The sequence below is a fragment of the Anas acuta genome, chromosome 8 (assembly GCF_963932015.1).
Source record: "Anas acuta chromosome 8, bAnaAcu1.1, whole genome shotgun sequence".
In the NCBI taxonomy this organism is placed as follows: domain Eukaryota; kingdom Metazoa; phylum Chordata; class Aves; order Anseriformes; family Anatidae; genus Anas; species Anas acuta.
In genome coordinates this window covers 11,382,723-11,403,639 of record NC_088986.1, presented here as the reverse complement: position 1 = coordinate 11,403,639, position 20,917 = coordinate 11,382,723, and the positions used below count along the sequence as shown (strand labels likewise).

The window sequence follows — 20,917 nt, the reverse complement described above, 5'->3', positions numbered from 1 at the left end:
CTCTCTCGCCTTCACATTCACTTTCTACTTTCATTGGCAGACAGATTGCTTTTTATGTCCTTTCCGTGCACATTATGCCAGAAGGTTCCTTTGCAGAAAATAAATTTATAGTCGCTAGCTGATAAAGGTCTTCCTGCAGCGGTCTTGCAGAAACATTTTCAGAGCCATCCTTCCCACTGCCGTGTCATTGCTCGAACGTCTCTGAGCACCGGAGGTGACAGGCAGCCTACCTGCAGGATTTTCCCTCTGTTTCCGTGGTAATTTTCCGGACCAAGTCAAGGAGAAACCGAAATTTGTAAATGGAGAATTCTTGATTAACTTGTTCCAAACTGTGCTGCTGACTTGAGCTATGTGGTCTCATAAAAATGCTTTTTCAGGTAGGAGCTTTCAGGTTTATTTGATTACGGGAGGCCTTTGTGTGTATGTGTGCTCATATGCGTGTGTGTGCTCGTACGTATTTACTTTTCAAAACTGACGTTCAACCAAAGAACAAATTACTTGTGTTCACGATGGGTTTGGTGTGGTTGGATGCCAACAAGAGCTTTACCTGTTCTGCAGTTAGCAGTACTGAAGCGATCGCATGTTTTGATAACATTTCTTTTAGGTTTTGCAGAACCATAATCGGTTTTATGTATGTAAGCTATTCAAGTTATTTAACAGTCTCTCAAATCTGCCATTTTACATGCTTCATTCTTTGTGAATAGAGGTAGGCAAATGAAAAGTAGCCTAGCAATCAGAAATTGTTCTTCACAAAAGGTTAGTAGAGAAGTAGGGATGTGAAAGTACTTTTAAATAGCAGGTGTAGTCTTTGACATGATTTAAAAAAAAAAAAGGCAACATTTTTGTCTCACGTTCCATTAAATTAAAAAAAAAAAATCTTTGGAAATAATGAAAATTAAATCTGCTGTTGTCTCCTCTGTTGCAGCATTCTGAACAATACGAGCTGAGTTCTTGTAGTTTGTTGAATTCCAGCTCTAAATATTTTGCAGGAACAGAATATTATCTAATACTAAAGCAAGAGTTGCCTATGCAGTTATTGTGTTAATGTGGATAGAAGAAAGGGCTTTAAGATTTTCTTGAGGCTTATCCAGTAGCAAGATGTATTGAGATGACTTGCATATCTTAATAGCAAATTTTTCATCTTGTTAATAAGGAGGAAATGTAAAGAATATTATCAAAATAGTCTGTCTGACATGCAGAAAATGTTAAACTTTATCACATTGCACCAAAAATAAACTAATTTATAGCCGCACAAAAAAGATTATGCCTTGTGTTTGCCTGCTATAAATTTGATATATTCCTGTAGTAATTACAGCCGTTGATTTGGTAAAAGTTGAAAACATTTTTTTCCCCAAGCAGAACAAGACTTTGTGTTCCCATTGCTACTGCATTGCAACACTTTGAACTTGCTTAGCAGACATGACAAAAGGTTTTAATTAAAATACTAGCAAGATAAAAAGAAAAAATAAAATCATTTGTCTGCATTAGCTTTGTGCATTTCTCATAATTCTTTAATTCTTGTAATAAAGGAAGAATACCATGACTGAGATAAGAGGTTGTCCTCCCTCCTCACTCCCCTCATCAGCAAAAGGTTGTGCCAGAGTTTCAGGATGTTTTGCTAATTCAGCAGTGGGCTCTGGAGGACTATGAGATGTTGTTGCTTGTTGGTACAGGGATGAGTAGGAGGTACTTGGGCGGCTTTGTTCACTAGCAGGAGCATGATCCGTGGGATGTTCTGGGGTACACTGAAATGCATCCAAGTACCCGAGGCTTTCCAGCTCCCAGGTAATTGGAAAATAACTCATTCTTGCTCAGCGCTTGAGTGTTTGTCTTAAACTGTACAAAATCACAAAAATGTGGTGGTATAAATGCAAGCATTTCTCCTGGATGCTAGAAATGTGGTTACTTGTTAAAAAGTCAGCTCTGTGTGGAAGATGTCACTAGCTGTGGGTTGAATCCAACATCTGATGGAAGTTGAATAGTTATTTACTGACAAATAAGTGAGCGTCTTCTCACCCCTTTGTTCTTCTTGGTAATGGAGCACTGGCAGGTTGTTTTAACAGTGAAATATTTTGACTCTGGTGTGACAGTGTCTTCCTACAGTACCATGGTGGCAGTAACATGTGAGTGAAGGTTTTAATACATGCTCACATGAAAATTCTCAGCTTTACCCCATCTGAACAGTCTGAAATTGAAGAATGTCAGTTACAAAATAGAGTAGCTAAAGGACTTTCAGGAATTTTTCTGCAAAATCCATGGTGAATTGTGGATTAAGAGCTCCCTAAACTCTTGGCTAAAAATAGAAACCATTCTCCGAGTTCATTAAGTCTTTCAACTACTTTTTCTTTTCTGTTTTTTTCTGCTTTCTAATAAATATCTAATTCTCTGAAACATGATTTAAATAATGATGTAAATCAAGCAGAAACTTTGATGTAAATCAGTCACTTTGATCTTGCTTTGTTACATTTCTCAAAGGAGAGGTTAATTATTAGTAGTTTGGTAATTATTAGATTGCCTTGATTTCCCGCTAAGTACAGCTTTTACAGCAAGGTAACACCTTTTGTCAACAAATCTCCATTATAAGCATATGTTATAATTGTCTAAATATGCCAAATAAGCATTCAAATACTTCATGCTCATATTTTTGGTAGTCAAATGTTCACTTAATGTGCGTTGAGTGCTGAATATATAGTTGCGTTGATGTCAAATTCTTACCATTCAAAATTTGAATTCAGTTAAAATATATGAAATGATATTAAATTAACTTCATTTTCATTAAGTGTACTGGATAGCTATATAAAAGCAAACTTGCTGCATTTTGCTTTTGGAGTTGGTAAGGTTGTGCTTTCAAGGTTCAAAACAGTTACGATATTAACTCTGTTAATACTGAAAAATGTTGTTGGCCCTTGAAGTTTTTGTAAATAGTAGATCTCCTCCTCTTGTTCTATGTTTACTCCTAGACTGGAAAATGAAAGCAAATCTTCATGCTATATGATTTCTTAATTGATTTCTTATTTTGAGCAAATCAAATCATTGAATTGAAGTAACTGAATAAGCTGAAATTATGAAAAAAGCTATTTCTACACTAGCCAAAAGGTCAATCAGTATTTAGAGTTGGTTTAGTGCATTACTTTCGGATGGCTAGCTGGGTGATTTGACTCTCTTGAAGGCACTGGAAACAAACATAGTTGTTTTTTTTGTAGCATTTATTAAGTTTAAATGCTTTTAATATGCATAACACTAAAATGAATCTACGCTTATAAATGTTTTAGGAATTTAGAAACAAACTTAATTTTATTAGGAAAGTATTTTATGATACGATATTTAAATATATGTTAAAAGTAAACATTTATTCCACTTTTCAAGGAAAAACCCTCAACAATGTGGAAAGACGTATTCATGCATATGAGTTTTTCATTCAGTGTCCCTTGTGTAAAAGCACATTCAAAGACTACAAGAAATTTCAATTTCTTAGAATTTTTCTTGTAATCACAATTAATGAGTATCCAAAGTTGGTCGTTGTGGTTACTGTACTATTTGGTACTGCTGATACACTTCTAAATACGTAATGGTAATAAAGCCTTTATAATTGAAGTGGAAATCTGTGCTGTAATGTGTTGGTTATGTTTTGTCGCGTTCTATTCTCTGTCAGTTTCAGAAGGCAAACATTTCAGTGCCTGATGTTACAAAGGTGGATTTGCAGAGCAAAATGGATATGTGATGCATTTGTTTTACTATTATCAATATATTCATTTTTTGGGTGCTTTATTCACATATATAAAATTGAAATAGTGGCAGTTCTAAGGCAGGATACATTTTGGCTTATTTTCCTAAGCAAAATATGGAGTATTTGTATTATAAATAACTTTGGAGAGTGCTCTTTATTTTAACAGTTTCTGTTATAGCAAATCACTCATTGTGGGTTATAACTCATGATAATTCTGATACAGGTCTGGGGAAGGCTCTTTTTCCTTCAAAATATGCTTGTCTAGATTTTCTAAGTATACCCATCTCTGTTTAATATGCATCTGCAGTAGATGCTCCATATTAATGGATGTGTGATATAATACGTTCATTTGTTTTCACTTTAAACACCTGAATGTTTTATTTTTAAACAGCAGCTTACCTTTAGTCAGTTGGCATAGTTTGGATATTCCTCCTCTGAAAGATTCTTGTTATTCTAGCTCTCATCTGTGATGGTAGCATTGCCGCTACTGAAATGAATGCCTTGTGGGCTCACACAGTTTATTTTACTTTTTTTTCCCCCTACCTTTTTAAAAAGAAAAAATTAGGTTTGTAGAGATGTTAACACAGCTTGATCATATTTAGAATGAGGGTTTGCTGGTGGTAATTGTTTATCAGTTTGGATGTTGCTGCTAATTCTCCAATGTTAATGCATTCTTACGGTTCTTTGGGCTTTGTGTCAAAAACCTTGTAGAGCGACAGATAAACATCAGCTCCTCAGTGTAATGGAGGACACATTTCAGGCAACACTAATGTGAACCTAATCTAATAGTTCCTCTGAAATTTTCTTTCATGCTGTTTATTGCTTTTCTTGGATTTATGCTGCAGCAAGATTTTAACACTAGCTACTTGAGGATTATCCTGTTGTGGTAGAGTGTGATATGAAAATTGCAATGGGTTGAAAAGGGGAAAAAAACACCCACAAACAAAGAACTAAACCTGTCCATTCCATATTGTATCGTTATTGTTTTAACATTTGTTTCTCATAACATAAAAGCCTTTTTTCTATTACAGTCAGAATTTGCTGTCCTATGGAGCAAGCCATTGGTAACCAAAGAAGGCTGGGAGCCAGTAACCTTCAAAGAGCAATCCTAGTCCAGACTTCTACAGCTACTCAGTGGCACTCTTGCAGGTTCCCCAATATCGTTGTTTGGATGTTTTGTTATCTCATATTCACTTCTGTACTCCCCTAGTCCTAGAGGTGTTCTGGTTTTCTGGTGGTGGCTATGTACGGGTGTGGCTGTCCATTGATCTGGAGAACTTCAGTTCTCTAGACTCCCTTAGTGTTGGCTTTGTACAGGAGTCTACTTGATGTGCAGTTAAAATTCTGCAAAAGAGGAGTTTTGGAACCTTTGAGCAGGGCTCAGAGCGCTTCTTTCTGATTCATCCTGACTAAGCATGCTCTGTTCCTTTACGTTTTTCCAAGCTAGCTGAGTATCAGCACAGATTTTTCTCAGACAACACTGTTACTATGTGCTTATAAAATGTGAAGAGCTCAGATTTTGAGATTGTGTATAGAATGAAATATTCCTTTTGGTTTGTGCTTGGCAGACTTAAAGGTTGAGGTAGCTGTTTGAGGTATGGATTCTTTGAGACTGGAGGCACATTGCTCAAGCACACTATCCCCAACGCCAGATATCTGAAGTACAAGTACAGGCACAGTAGGCTGATGTGTAATATGTTTATTCTTATAAAGAATAACTCTAATTCCTAATAATTAGATACTTTTAATTCCTAAGACATATATGTCTTTATCCCTTGGATTACTCATGTTTTTTGTATGTCTGTCATCCTTGTCGCCCCGTTCCTCGAACCTCAGTTAAGCCCTTGGAGGCTCCATTTGCATTATGGGTTTGTTTAAAAGCTAAGTACTCACAGAGGGGGGAGCAGAGGTGGTACAAGGCAACCTCTATTAGAAAGATGGTTCCGAATTTGTCTCCTGTAGCACTCTCATGAAGATGGTAAGAGGATGAGTGTGTATCAGAAATACTATAGTGTGTGTGTATATAGTGTATAGAAAATGCTATAGGAATTATCTTGTTATAGTTAAAATGTAGCAAATGAAACCTAGGCAGGGACCACATGGGCATCAGAAGTAATCGTGGTCAAACCTTCTGTTTCCCAAGGCAAAATAAAATGCCTACTGAATATCCCAAGTGGGTAGAAGAACCAAATTTAGCAGGCATCTTCAGCTGGTGAACTGGTAGAAGTTTTTATATCCTTTTGACTTTCTTTGACATTTGGGGCATTTTTATTTTTTATTTTTTTCCATTGCTAAGGCATCCTCAAAGATGGTAAAAACATATAAGCAATGTTCCTAGGTTTCACACACTTGGGAGTCGTAAAGGTGTTATTTCTCCTTTGAAGCTTCATTACTTATTCATCAAAATTAGTCATGTTTAGCTTCACAGATAAGAGAGATTGTTCAGAATTGGGGCATCATAGGAGATGTTTTATGGTGAGTGGTATCTGTGCTTTGTGACCCAAACTTGTTTGACTTGCTGCTGAGAACCTAGAGTGATACTTTTCTATAAAAGACTAACAAGAAACCTAGTATCAACTCCTTTCTTTTTTTATATACGTAATTTTTTCAGGAAAAAAAAGCTACAAAACGTTAGGCAAATACACGTGTTTACTCCAGTAGTCCTGTTTTGGTCAAAGGAAATCTTGCATATTGGTGATCTTTTAGTTGGTGCTGAGTGCTCATCTGCCTTCAGTCTCAAAGGCGTCTGCAACTAGAAGGGTCACCAGCACATCAAGATGCAGATACTTAGTGTACCTGCCTCGTTATACTGGGCCTTATTTACCTTAATCCAAGCAGGAAATACCTAAGTCCTCCAGCTCTGGAAATGCTCAGATGACTCAGCTTGGTAAAGGACCTTGTCCAGTGATGCCAAAAGGAAGGATATGTTGTTCCTGCCCTGGTGGCGTACATTTTCTAACTTCCCTTAGCATGTGCTGATGCTGCATTATGGAGCTTAGAAACTCCAAAGTCCACATAGTCTGTTAGTTGGCATTCTTGCTGCAGTAGGCAGGAGCAGGGTTTCTTCTCAGCCGCATGCCTGGGATTTTTTGAGTGCAGACCTTTTAAGCACTTTTGAAGCACATGGGATTCCTCTCTACAATCATGCCTTAGTTCTCCACGGCCTAACTAGCCCTTCATTTGTATCATGCATTTTGTTGTCTTTTGTGTTTTGTAGACATTGAAGACTGAAGTGATTGCTGAGCTGAGAGGTCCCTTGTGACCCAGAATTGCATTTTCCATAGAGATAAACTGGCACTTGAAATCATAAAAGATGGATTTTTTTTTTTGAATTGTTCTGTCCTTCTGCCCAGCTCCTTTTTTTTAACACTTTGGAGAAGCTAGGATATTCTTTATATACCCACGAAGTTATTGAATATATTAATAAACAGTTTGGAAAACAAATTCACTTTGTACTTCAGTATCAAAGCAAAAAAAAAAAGCCTTAAAATTAACGCTATCTGCATAGCTAAGACTAGGGTAGCTTGCTGCAAATGAAATGTTTCTTCATCTTCTTAAATTTTCTCACTGATTTGCAGAATATCAACTTGGTTCTCCATTTATTATACCACATAAAATTTTTGCAAGCCAGATGCTCACCAAAGGTAACATTAGACACTGAGCAAATAATTGTTTTCTGTCACACTGCATTAGTAACTAGGAAGAAAGTGTTTCCTAATTTGTATTTGTGCAGTACTAAATATAGCTCTAGCACAGCTTAACTTCAGCTGTAGCCATTCATGTCCCTGAGAAATTCAGCACCCTGTTTGTCATTTACTGAGGAAATGATTTTAGACATTCTTCTGTGCTTCTTGCACTCCCATTTGTGAGTTTTATAGTCTCGGGAACTTGACTATGAGGCTAACCACATTCACAGAACATCCTGATAATCCTGGGTTATTGCTGTCTGCAGGGACTATTGCAGAGCATTTTTTTCCTCGTAGGAGTCACAGGATAGCAAGCCTTGGTCTCAACTCCCTCATTCAGCATTTAACAAGGAGCAGGTAGTATATAGATTTAATTTTCCAGCAAAAACTGCTCTCATTCTTCCACCTTAAATATGTTATTTATCACCTGTGCTACTCTGTAGCTGTTCTCATGTCATGCCATCAGCTCTACTGATCATAAATAACCTGTTAAGTATTCAGATTGGACGGTACTGGAGAAAATCACGCTGTTATCCTGTAAGGAAAATCTGATGATGTAGATAGGAGTGTTGAATAGATTGTGTCTTCTGCAGGGAAGTGTACTAGCTGATTTCTGTGCCTTGGGTTTGTAGAGAGACCAAGATGGTACTTAGTCATTTACCTCTGTCACTTCTTCAGCCTTAAGTGTGCTGCCAGCTCATGCATGTCGTCATTGCTCTGCCCAGCTTCTCATGTTATGGGTGATGCATGTAATTAGGAGGAGGAGGCAACAGGCCTGCTGTTGCTGGTGGGAAGGAGGAATCCTGTGTACCTGGTGCTAGCTGTCTGCCTACACCTGTATCTCTTACCTTCAAAGAGATCACTTCCTCAAAGGATGCAGAAATCTAAAGAAAATTGCCTAGGTTTATAACAGCTTTCCTCTTGGCAGACTGAGATTTATTTATACTGCTGTTTGCTACGCCGTAGGATGTGACAGGCAATTCCTTGTGTCTGCGCTCTGTCTAAAACGTGAGTGATCGCTGGGAATACGAGCGATTGCATTAGAAACTTTCCTCCCTCCAGTGGGGAGAGTTTGAGCTTGAACTCTTCCCCTCATTGAGGTCTTTGAAGTTTGGGTCTTCAAAACTGTTCTCCACTCCCACCAGTGCAGACATCATCCTTGCCTTCTGAGACGGGCTGGACCAGGCTCCCTTCAGAGGCCATTAAAGCTGTTTGTTTCATCCTCCGGAGAGGTCAGTGGAGAACGACACAAGTAAGTAATTATTCCCTGACTCTCCTCCAGCAGCTGAGCGAGCTGTGGAAGTTGTGTGACTTGAAACATCATTAAAACTCTGGGCAGCATGGAGTGGCTGCAAGCCTCGGCAGCGAGGAATCCTTGTGCACACAGCGGAGGGGAGGGCTGAGGAACAGGTGGTATTTAGGAGCTAATTAATATTTGTGAATAACAACGTGCTATTGGTAAGAAAACAAATCACTCTGTGTCTGAATATTTATGGTGATGACTTTCAAAGCTGCTTGGATTGTGCAGTCTTTTTCCAGCTGTTGCATCTCCTCTTGTGCCACAACGCTTCATGCGGGGTGAAAGCCTTCTGTGCTGCACGTGGCTGGGCTGAGCAGAGCGTGCAAGTTGAGAATATTCTCAACAGTTCAATATTAGTGGGCCATGAGGCCCCAAATGTTTTTAAGCATTCTTTGCTGGTAGAGCAAGCCATGCAATTTATTTAGCCTGAGATTTCATCCCATTAAGAGCCAAGCCATGCACAGAGATAATGCTATGTTTGAAGAGAAAGCAGGTGTTAAAGGTTGTTCTCCCTCTTAATGTTGTGTGCGAGTGTTTTACAGTAGATCAAACTTGCCTAATGTAATCTTCATAATGCTTTCATTTAAAATGCTCCCTGTGGTTTGTATTTGTGGAACTGAAAGAGCAGACTCTACTTTGTAGCTTGGTGGGGCGGGGTGTTCGATTGAACATATGTTCGCACTGCCGTTTGGGAAAGATAATAGGTTTTTAACCTCTGTCAGTGTTAGACTGAGGTATTTATGGAGCTCTATTAAAGCTGTGCCTAGGCAGCTAACCTCGCCATACAGGTTTTTCGCAATTTGCCATTTTCTTTTGATAAGTTGCGGATTTTCTTGGCCTCTGACTGCGCCTCTTGCTGTGTCAACCAGCACGGGAGCTTACGAAGGAGCAAGGAATTCCTTGCTGTTGTCAGCGCTGCGTAAAACGCTTGTGGCTACTGCCATTGTGTGTTCAGTAAACATTGTCATGTAGATTAAAAAAGCAGCTTTTCAGAGTTTCAGAAAATGTTGCGTGTTCCCTTCTGGGCTTGATGCACAGAAGCAGGGAAGCTGGCAGACTGGCAGCAGTGCTCACGCTTTCAGCTGCTGCAGTTCCTGGGTCCGGCTGCAGGTGCGGGGCATGTGCATCGGCTGCAGCGCACGGCCGATGGCTGCTGGATGCATGCAGGGAGGCTGCAGCCTGGCTGCTGCTGCAGGCCCCCAGTTTAACACGGGAGGGGGAAGCGGTGTGTGTTTTGGGAGATGAGTTTGTTTTAATGGGGGAAGGTGTAATTTAGTGTGCTGAAATCCTACTGGTATGCCATTGCTTCCATCACTTCAGGCTTCTAACAATGTAAATTGCCATGGTGGAGACTGCAGTGTGTTCACAGAGGAGTTTATCTCCAGTGAACTGCCATTACCACTTTCGTCACTGCTGATTAAATTTTTCTGTTAATGTTTAATCCTAAATAGCAAATGCCTAATGTTTATATGCCCTCTCTGGATAAGCAGAACATCCGTTTTATAAAGTTGCCTATGACATCCAAAATGGAATCTGTGTATAATTTTAAATACACGCGAATCAGACAAACAGATGCAAAGAAATTTAGAACTTAAGTAATTACTTGAACATGAGCACAGAGCACACCCTGTTATGGGAGGGTTTTCTGGGGATCTTAAAGTGCACATTAAGTGGTGTATGACGGAGTATTGTCTGACCTTAGCTTTGCTCTCTGTCTCTATCTTAATACGTACAGTGTAGAAGAGGCTTTTGGTGGCATGTTTCCTCTGCCTTTTTTAGCAGTAGTGCCACTGGAGTGTGTAGCTGAGAATAGCTGACTTGAACTGTCCCATAGACATAAATGCAGAACCTACTTCAGCATTTGGAAGAAGGAGTCCTGAGTGAAATAAGTTCATGTGTACCTTATGGAAATCTGCAATTACGTTTGTGAGAACTATAGAAAACTCCACAAGGTTTCCAAAGAGTAAGCACAATAGAAATGCATAAAAAATGGTATCATAGTTAGCAGCAGAGACTGATACTTGTAAGGGAGGAAATTAATATAAATTGTTGGCTTACAGAAATTTCAAGCATTTTTATGCATTTAATAAAGGGTTGCCGTTTAAGTAGCTTAAGCATCCTTCTGTGTAGATAACGTGTCCTGGGATTTAACAAACCACTTACTGCTGGATGGATTCCACTCAGATGTGATTGCCATTCTTGCAACAAAGACTAGGTGATGAAGAGAGTGAAAAGAAACAGTACTGAAATGGTCATCACGTTAGTATGAGGAAAGGGGGAGAACAGGTTTGTGTCATCTTTCTTCTGTAAATGTAGTATGTTAGTCTTGGTCATGGGCAAGATGTGTTACATAAAACAGAATCAAAATATTTTTTCTACCCACAAAACTGCCTGGGCCAAGTTGTCTCAACTTGGGGGAGGTGTTAGCTGGACATAGACTGTCTGGGCAGAGACAGGAGCTGGCAGGACAAACCCTGATGTGTTGGAGGCACCACACAGCAGCAGCCCAGCTAGAGCTGGGTTTTTGGTGGGCGTGACTGGAAAGAAAAGCACCCAGGTAGATGTGTGAGTGCTTGAAAGAGAGAGGGCTTCCCTCAAATCCAAGGGAGCCTGGCAGAAGGTACCAGGATGCTTTTCTAAAACTCAGACCTGAGGGATGGAGACTGGTAACATGGGATAGCTCAGGGTGGGAGTGGGTGACCTGATGCTGAATGAGAGATGCTCGGGTGTGAAAATTGGGACCCTGCGTGAGTGAGAGGTGGTGCGGGACACCTTAAGACATTGTGTAGATGAGAGAGCTTGCTGGGACAGAAGAAAGAGGGACACGGTCAAAGATACGAAAAACATATTGAGGAGCATTGTGAATAGATACTGGCAGGGTAAGACCTCAGGGTTTAAAACAGGAACACATTCTGAATGACTGCAGCGAATGCTGCGAATGTGTGCCAGAAGTAAATATAGTAGAGTAAGCACTGCTACAGAGTCATTGAAGTCAATGCTGCATAACATAAAATTGCATAATATATTTATTTGTGAAGGTTGTTTTAAATGGATCCGAGTCCTTGGAAAGGTGACTGTGTTCTGGCTCCCTAGTCTGAGGTTTCCGATGTGTCCATGTCCGACCAGGCGGCAGGCTGCCAGCAGAGGCCTGAGCTCACACTTGCCTGACCTGCTCGCAGGCTGCATGCGCCCCCAGAGTAAAAAAGGAAAGGGGTTTTTGTTGGCCTTGTCTGCTCAGGTTGGAGTGGGAGGGTAGATGTGGGTGTACAGAAATGCAAGGGGCAGCGAGCTGGCAGCTCATCTCAGCCCCACATCAGGCCTCAGTGCCGGTGTTCCTCCTGGCTGGCACCAGCCGTGTGGTGGCACCGCAGCTGCCAGAGGCCTGGGCTTCAGGGCACTGTCATGCTCTGAAATCAGAGTACTGAAAATGTTTACAAAATGAGTACTTTGTAAATGGTAAAGATTAAATAACACATTTTACACATTTGTATAATTTTGAATCGTTTATCCTTCTGAGGACTGCAGTCACTTTGCTCATTTTAAAGAACGTTTAACAACTTAACCAAGCCAAGCTGGAGCTGTTGCTTCCAGAGCAGAGCTGGCACTGAAGAGAAAGGTGTGTTTTTGGGGAGACCACGTGTGTTCCTTGTAGCCTCCCTCGCACGGTGAGCTGGGCTCAGGGCTCGGCATGAGGCAGGTGGGAGCCCTGGCTGGTGCTGAGGGGAGTCGGGAGATCTTTGGCAAAGAGCTTGGGAGCTGGCGTGGTGGAAGTAAGCCGTGTCTCCATGCTGATAGCATGCAGGGTCATGACCGCGGGAGGACTGCTGGAGAGAAACTTTTCTCTAAGCTGGGTAGCGGAGGGGGTTACCGGCTGGAAATGCTGGAGAAACATGCTTTTACTTGGCACAGTCACAAGGTGACAGTCAGCCAAAATCATGATGCCATGCGAAAGACAGTGAGGTGGCTTAAACAAAGCAAGTGGATAACCTTAAGGTTGGAAGGGCCATCTGAGAGAAAACTGAAAGAACTTGCTTGGTCTGGGCAGTGAAACGAGTCCTGACAGGGAAGTGGCATAATTCAGTTTTATCGGCAGGGAAATAAAATTCAGGGATAGAGAAAAGCTGTTTAAGCTACAGGATCAATGTTGGCCTGAAAACAAATGGGTAAAAACTATTCAAGAATAAACGTTAGGCTCAAAATTAGCAGTTTTTCTGCCTGCGGGAGGAATTAGGTCCCAGAGTGTGCATCAGACAGGGGAGGCAGGGAGGAGCGCTGTCCATATGCTGGGGCTCAGTCGCATTATCGCGGTTCTTTGAGGTGGCTCTGGTCACACAGCACTGAGCTAATGATTTGTGATGGAAACCCCTGTCCCCGTGTCCCTCCACATCCACGGGTGGTGATGGGTCACCATGATGGCACCATGTCGGGGTAGGAACAGGGCAATTGGCCCCTGCTGTCATGGGTTTAAAGCTGTCTGGGTGGGAATACGTGCTAAAACTAACTGCTTTTTCCCCAGGATGGAGAATTGTGTCATTAAGTGAAGCTTTAACCTTTACTGTTTAGTCTGTGAATTTCTCTGCTCTTACAATCATTTATGACACTTATTTTTATGTTTGTTTTTTTCCTAGGTATTTTTATGGCCTCTGTCACAGTAGCGTCTCAGCGTCTCACAGGCATTTATGGATTTATTCTGAGAACGTTCCTGTGAGGTAGGGAAACGTTATTACCTGCGTTTTACAGACTGGGAGCTGAGGCACAGCGAGATAAAGGTTGCAGGAGGAGTCTGTAGCACAGCCAGCAGTCAAACTCTGATTGCTAGCAACTTGTTTATTGTCCTAATCACAAACCCAGCTACTGGGTTTTGGCTTTTTTCCTTTTCCTTTTTTTTTTTTTCTCTGTAGAAACAATCTGCAAGGGGCTTGGAGGACCTGTGGAAAATATGATTAGGGCTCCTGGTGTCCTTTTTTAACTTTGTTACTTGTGAGTTGACATGCCTTTCTAAAAATATCAGCAGATCTGTTTATGTTAAATGATTAACATGTTTAGACTTTCAACAGATAAGCTGTCATGCTTTTTTTTTTTTTTTGAGTCAGTAACTCCTTTATCCTACCTGTCTAGGCTTGTTGAATTCTTACCCTGCCTAAGCTAATGCCATCCCAATCACCTAAAGCAATGCCAAGAATTTCATCATCCATGCAAAGATCGGATTCATGTCAAGACAGGTGTAAAGTTTCTCAAGCACATTTATGTATAATTACTGTTTAACTTTATTTTTCAAAGGTCTTTCCAAGCCAGTTAAAATGTTCACCTTTGAGCTCCCAGATTCTCCCAGAAATTGGATTTCAGTGCCTGATTAGTGATGCTGATCCCTTTCAAAAGTATTGCAAAGTTCCTGACACGTGTGTGCGCACTGAATTGTAATGTACATCATAAAATCAAATATGAATAACAGCTTGAAAAATACGCTTTTTTTCTTCAAATAAGTAACTCTTAAGATAGGTCTTCCTTGAGCCCTTCTTTCACCTCAAGTTGGTATTTAAAGTGTGACTTTTACTGCCTAAGGAATTTTCTTAGAGCTACAGGAACACTACAAATTATGAAGACACCAGTAGGCTCTCACAATTAAATATTTTTATTGTCTATTAAAATAAGCAACATTATTAAAATGATAACATTGCAAAGAAATATTTAATGCCATCTTCTAATTTTGCACTCTTTATTATACACACACTGAATTATATTTATGCTCTGTATTAATGTATATTACATGTCTTTGTGTCCCCAAGAATGAAACCCTAATGACTCATGAACTGTCTCAAAGTGTACTAAATAAGATTAAAGAGCTGGCCAGTGACCTTAACAGTCAATTAGGCTATGCATTACTCAACCCAGTATTTGTGGAGCGCAGAAGGGAAGCAAAAACTCATTAGCTGAGATGCTGATACTTGAAACAAACAAGATTTCTCTAAAACCAGGAACAAGTCTTGTTGTTTACATGAAGATTAGAGCACTTTACAGTAGATACATGTTTGTGTGTATGTGTGTCTGGAAGTCCTACAGTGTGGTCCTGCGAGGGTGAAAAAAGCCTGCTGGAAGAGTGCAGGGGAAGAGCTTTTGGGTTGGAAGAGATTCTGCTGGGCACAGCTGGCATTGGTCAGGCACTGGTGGGTGCTGTAGGAGATGGTGCTCAGGTGGTGGGATGTGCCACCTGAGGTGTTCCAGCAATCTGTTTCACGGACACAACAGAGCAGAACTTGTTGGCATGGCACACTGAGTGCGTTTCCTCAGAGCTGAGCCCTGTTTTTTTGGATGGGAGAGCAAATGGAAAGGCTGTGTGTGTGTGCCCACTGCAGAGCAGTGTGTGAAGATCATGTCCCCATCTCACACAGGTCAGGAGAAGGAGAAGACAAAGAGCAGCAATGATGTTACATGGGAGCTGAGATAGCAGCTGTGGTCACGCCAGCCAAACAGTGGTCCTCAAAGGCTGCTCAGTTTCCTAGCCTTTCTTTTCCAGTATGTTCAATTTTCAGCTGACCCTGAGAAGGTCTTCCATCATTCCTAATGTAAACTCAGGTTTTAGGAAATAAAAGATGACAGACTTGGCCCGTACAAAATGCTGCTGAAAGTACATTTTGAGTGGCATGCAATAACATCTTTTAAAGTAAATCAAATTTTTTCAACATAAATTGGGCAGAATCTCACTGATCTAGGTCACGGTTTATCTGTAGGGGTTCTTTTCAAATAATTTCCTTAATAAAGTCCCATCTCATTTGGGGGGGGGACGGGAGAACCTGGAAAAAAAAGAGTGTATTTTTGCTGTTCCAATGAATGGTAGAAGAAGGAAAAGGAAGCTTTTTCAATCATGTCAGGCTGAATCTAATGCATCAAGGAATGATTTTGTAGGAGAAACCCTGAAGATAACCTGTAACCTAGATTAGCCGAATTCAGATTAGGTTTTCAGGAGTTTGGAGACTGCGGTACATCCTGAAGCAGTCTTGACATTCGTTTAAACTAAAATTGTTGTATGGTTGCTCTTTCAAGAACATAAATATGTTAAGTTTCCATTTAAGTGTTATAGTTGCAAAATTTATTAATTTCAATCTGCTTGAAAAGATTAAAAACAACAACAAAAAAACAACCACCCACAACTTAGTATTTTCCACTTGAACTAGCTATTGCTAGGAAAATATTATCTTTGCGATTATGGTTTGGGGATTTTTTTTTTTACATGCAATATTGCCATTGAAAGTTGGACATTGGGATTGCAGTTAAAAGTGGGGCTTCGGCGTGATTAGTGCTCTTTATTCTGACTTGAAAGCATAAAGCAGTTGTCATCAGGTAACCTTGTCCTCTTAAAATTGTTCAAATCCTTCTATTTTTGAACTTATTTGCATTTTGGAATATGTGATGGTGTGTTCTAATTTAAAGGCTTTTCAGTAATATGGGTTATGTTTTTCTACAAAATGCTGGCACAAAGCTCATGTGATTCAAAGTGATTTGGTTGTGTTATGCCACATTGGCAGGAGCTCAGTGCTTAATGCAAAACAAGGAGGTGCCGTTACTTCTTGCTGCAGTGTGTTTGCTGGCTGTACGCTAAATGACAGCCTCCAAAGGGCATCGGCTGAATCCCTTGGTATGGGTCAGCATCCTTTATATAGGACTGTCTATAGTTTTTTTGGACTTAGAGTCTTTAAAAGGTCCTTTTATCTTGCAAATGAGTGGAGTGCTTTAATAGATTGGTGCCCAAAGGGCATGCCTGTTGGCGATTTACCTGCCTTCACGCTGTGTCTTGGAGAATGCATGTGGAGAGGGAAGGGTGCGGCTTAAAGCTACAAATTTGGATGAGTAAAACTTGTTTCTGCTTTGAAGTTGTATGCTTTAGCTGTTCTACATGGGTATGTGTTTTCAGAAATGTATTTATGAAAAACAGCGTCAACAGATGCTGGAGATGTTACAAGATTTAGCCATATTTGCAGAATTGAACATGAGCATTAGCCCTCTGGTCTTTTTCATTTCCTTTTCTATTATATAATCAGCATATTGGTAGGTGGCTTTTGTTTTGTCACTTCACCTACTTAATTAATTTAGCTATCTGAGGGTTATGTAATAAAGGTAGAACCATAACTGCCAACGTTAACTTTGTCATCCCCTGTAGTCAGCACTTGCTAGCGCTCTGGCGCAATGGGCTTGAATAGCTGCCACACCATGTGTGTGTGTGTGTGTTTTAAACCCTAGACAACTGCTGAACTCATTAAAAATACATGCTACCTAAGTTAATGTGCATAAGAAGTTTTGGTGCTGAGATCTCCTTTGAGGATATATTCAACTCTAATTAACTTGGTTTCGTTCTATCCAGTATCAGCATAGGCTTGGCTGAAACCACCTCGCATGGGTTAGACTTGTGTTTTGAAGTCAAGCTGGATGGGATGGCAGATGCAAAAGCGTGCGGAGGTGCCTGCCCGGCATTCCAGGTGCCTGCCCTGCCTTCCTCCGGCAGCAGCGGGGCCTGGAAGGGGCAGGAGCACCGGCTGTGCTTCCTGGGTGCAGGGCATCGCTCACAATGGGTGTGTGTCCGTCTGTAGGTATTGTACTCTCAGGCAGAGCTATGGATTCCTAAAGATACCCGAAATAATTAGGTTTGCTGTACTGTAATTGAACAATTGCATGATACCAAGCTCTCCTCCGACTGAAACAGATTCTGAATTTTTCCTCTTATGAAATAGGGAACAGCAGCCTAGAAGACTATCAGTATTTTATTGGCTCGGCTTTCTCTCTCCATTTATACTTTCTATTCATCATTAGTTCAAGGCTAATTTTCTAGGATTCTGCTAATTATGATTTGTTTTTCAGTGGAGCCAGGCAGCAAGAAGGGGATTACTAATGGTTACATTCGTATTAAGAGCAAATATAAGTATGCAAGGCTATGAAGTACCGGTTCTTGGCTTTTTTTGGCAGTGTTGGAAATCGAGCTCTGCTGTTATGTGCAATAAAACAGACTTCACTGAAAGAAGATTATAATATTTTATGAGGGAAGGCTTTCACTGTATCACTCATTTTATGTTGAAGATAGTACTCAGATCCATATTCAGGAGTAGGCTGCTGTATTTTGTACAACTGGGAGAATGTATGGATTTGTTGCATTTTCATCACAGCTAGTGATGGAGAATGTTTTGGTCTTTTTAACTAGTACTTGGGTTTTAGTCTTACACAAGGATTTTCTAGATAGAAACCTCAGATAAGATGGATACTAGATGTAAAAACTAGGGGGGAACCGCTACTGGGCAATTTTTGAGTGTTCATTTCCTGAAAATTGGACCTTTTAAAGCATTTCAGGTTGAGTACACTAGAAATTGAGGCATTCAAATCACTAACTGCTTTTGAGAATGACAGCCAGAATCTCCATTAACGTTGCATCGTCTGCTTAGGGGATCACAGAGCAGAGACTGATGTGTCTTTGAGGGTGGAAATGGAGCAGTTTAAGAAGTTACAGTGCTTCACCTGAGATATGGTAACAGCATGCAACCGTGTCTAGTTCATTTCAGAGAAAAACACGGAAATCAGAGGATGATCTAAGGCTGTCTGGTTTGCTTTGCATAGAAGCAGACTACATATGCTCCTATAATAAGTTGGCATGTCTCAGCTGTAAGGATGATAATTTCCAGTTGATGAAAGGTAAATTATAGCTATAACAGGTGGGTGCATTAAAATGCTGATATGCTCCCAGATACCTGTCTGTGTTCAGACAGAAGCGGGACTCGCTGTGCTGGTTTGGACCAGTGGTCAGTCTAATTCGGTACCTTACCCCTGGCAACGATCAGTGCTAGATAACTAAGGGAATGGCACAGGAAATCATGCATTTGCTTATCAAGTGTTTTATCTGCTGGGGAAGTGTTGTTTTTTTTCTTTAATGTATCAAGCCAAAGCAGGCTGGTTTAGTCACTGAAATGTGTTCCTTCTAAAATGCGGTTAACTTCTTCTTTCATCCTTTCTTTGCAGAAAAGGAGTTTACTGACGTTTCTTAATGTTTTCCCTTTAGACACCTCAGCTGAGGGTTGGTGTAAGCTGCATGCAAGTCTTTAATCTGGCTTGTTTTTTGTTTTTGAAAATGTTCTTCTGCATCTCCAAAAAAGCAGTCATGATAGATGAATAGTCTGGGGCTTTTTGCTAACATTATAGCCGAAAGATAAAATACTAAATGGGTTTCATGTAGTTATTGTATTGCTTGAGCGTGTCTTCATATTAATTTTAATTAATTTAAACAGGGTGATAGGAGTAAAGTGCAGAGTAGGAAAAGGATAGATCAGAAAAAGCAGATAAGATAGGTGTATTCAAATAGTCAGAGCCTGATGAAATTTGCCCTAGGGTACAGCAGCAACTAGCCAAGCAACCTTTGAACCATTTACAATTATCTTTTAGAAATTGTGAAGAGCAAGAGAGGTCTTGGAGGACTGAAAAGGGCAAATGCAGTACCTGCCTTTGAAAGAGGGAGGTCCGGGGAATTACAGACTGGTTAGTCTAGCTGTGGTGCTTAGAGAATTGGAACAAAATTTTTAATCAGTTTCTGGGAATCTGGAGGATAAAAAGAAGATAAGGGATAGGGGGGAGCGGTAGCTCTTACGTATCTTGACTTCAGTAGCTTTTGACGTAACCTCTTGTGGCATTTCTGTGGAATAGGGACACACACATTTAATTGTATGATAAACAAGTGACTGTTTAAAAACCGTGTTTGAAGAACAGTTACCTGCAACTTGCTGTGAAAATCAGGGGACCAAGGGGGTGGCATGAACACACCCCTGTTTGTCTTGGGCTGAGCTTTGTTTGCTGTTCTCTTCACTGATGTGGGCAGGGGAGTACTTACAAGATCTGCAAGTCTGAGAGGGGCTGCAAGTGTTGTGAATCATAGTTCAGAGGTGGATGGTCGTGGTAGGCTGAAAAAGTGTTTGGAAGCCTGCAACATGCAGCTTACCGAGCTGAAATGAGGAAATGCAAAGCAGTGAGGACGTGGTTAGGCTGCAGAGCCACAAAAGAGTGCTTAGGTACATGCACTGGATCACCACCTATACGCGAGCGAGCAGTTGCAGAGAGGACAAACTCCATCTGGAGTGTATTAGCAGGGCTGTAATTCAATTTGAGGTAATGGTTCTGCTGTGCTCAGTGCTGCTCAGCCCCAGACATGGAGCCGTGTCGGTACCTCGGTGAGTGTGGGCTGGCTGAGGGCAGCTCCTGGAGGCGGCTGGGGTCTGGAAGATGGGCGAGACGTGGAGGCTGGAGACAGTGGGTGAGGGGACCGAGCGGCCGGTTGCTGTCTGTCTCGGCCGAGGGGTGGACAAAAGCTTTAACTCAGCTTCTGCCAACCACCACAAAGTGAGAAGGATACCGGCGAGTCAAGAAAGGTGCTGAAAGAGAGTGAGTCAGGCGGAGGAGCATGTGGTTGGCCCGGGGCTGGAGCAGGAGCCACGTTCCGTGTGTGGTGTCCCACCCCTGGTGGCTGGTGGTGGGGAAGCAGTGCCTGACTTTCGGGGAACATGGACAGGACACAAAGCAACGTGCACAGAGTGCAGCAAGGGAAGCCCCAGTCAGATAAAAGGGAAAAAGAGAAGCTCAAAATGAGCGTGGAAGAGTGCTGAAATAAGGGTCTAAAGAGGTTGTGGCACCTCTGTCCTTTGAGGTGCTTGAAAATCAACTGGAGAAGGCTGTGGGCCACCTGATATGACTTTGACATTAGTCCTGCTTTGTTTGGACTAGTGACCTTTCCCATCTGCCTAATTTTTGTGTTTCAGTAAACTACTTCCACCCTCCTTTTCTTGAGAGGGTGAAGTTTTTCAGTGCTAGGTCTGAGGTCGGTGGCAGTGCTCCTGCAGATAACGCTAATCAATGGCTGAGAAGGGCCCGGCATTACCGAGGGTGCTTCCCTTCGAGTAGTGTCTCTTAACATAAAGATGTTTGTTTTCTCAATCAAGCTTCAAGAGGAAATACTGTAATCAGCTGTTAAATTTCTTCGCTACTTCAGCATTTTCTTTTGTTAGAAGCACCAGGGTGTTTTCTAGGATGCTGGTGTTTAGCTTCATAGCCTGTGGGGAACCTTGGCATCAAGCACATGGATTGGGAGCTCAAAGGAGATTGTAGCCATGTGATGCAATAAACATCTACCTAATCAGAGAAACTTACTGTTTTCTGTTTATTATAATGGGAAACGTGATGAGT

At 41.1% G+C, this 20,917-nt stretch overlaps 1 protein-coding gene across 16 annotated transcripts in view; it reads left to right on the top strand.

Annotated features, from left to right (window-relative positions):
* The window catches only part of PTPRF (protein tyrosine phosphatase receptor type F), a 364,796-nt gene that overhangs the window by 76,682 nt on the left and 267,197 nt on the right, over positions 1–20,917 (top strand). For 14 of the 16 annotated variants that reach the window (XM_068691015.1, XM_068691031.1, XM_068691025.1 and 11 more), the window contains exon 2: positions 13,342–13,422. The exons of the other annotated variants lie outside the window; for them this stretch is intronic. The gene's annotated coding sequence lies outside the window, so the exon portion shown is untranslated. The remainder of the gene's footprint in view (positions 1–13,341; positions 13,423–20,917) is intronic. 16 annotated transcript variants of the gene reach the window in all.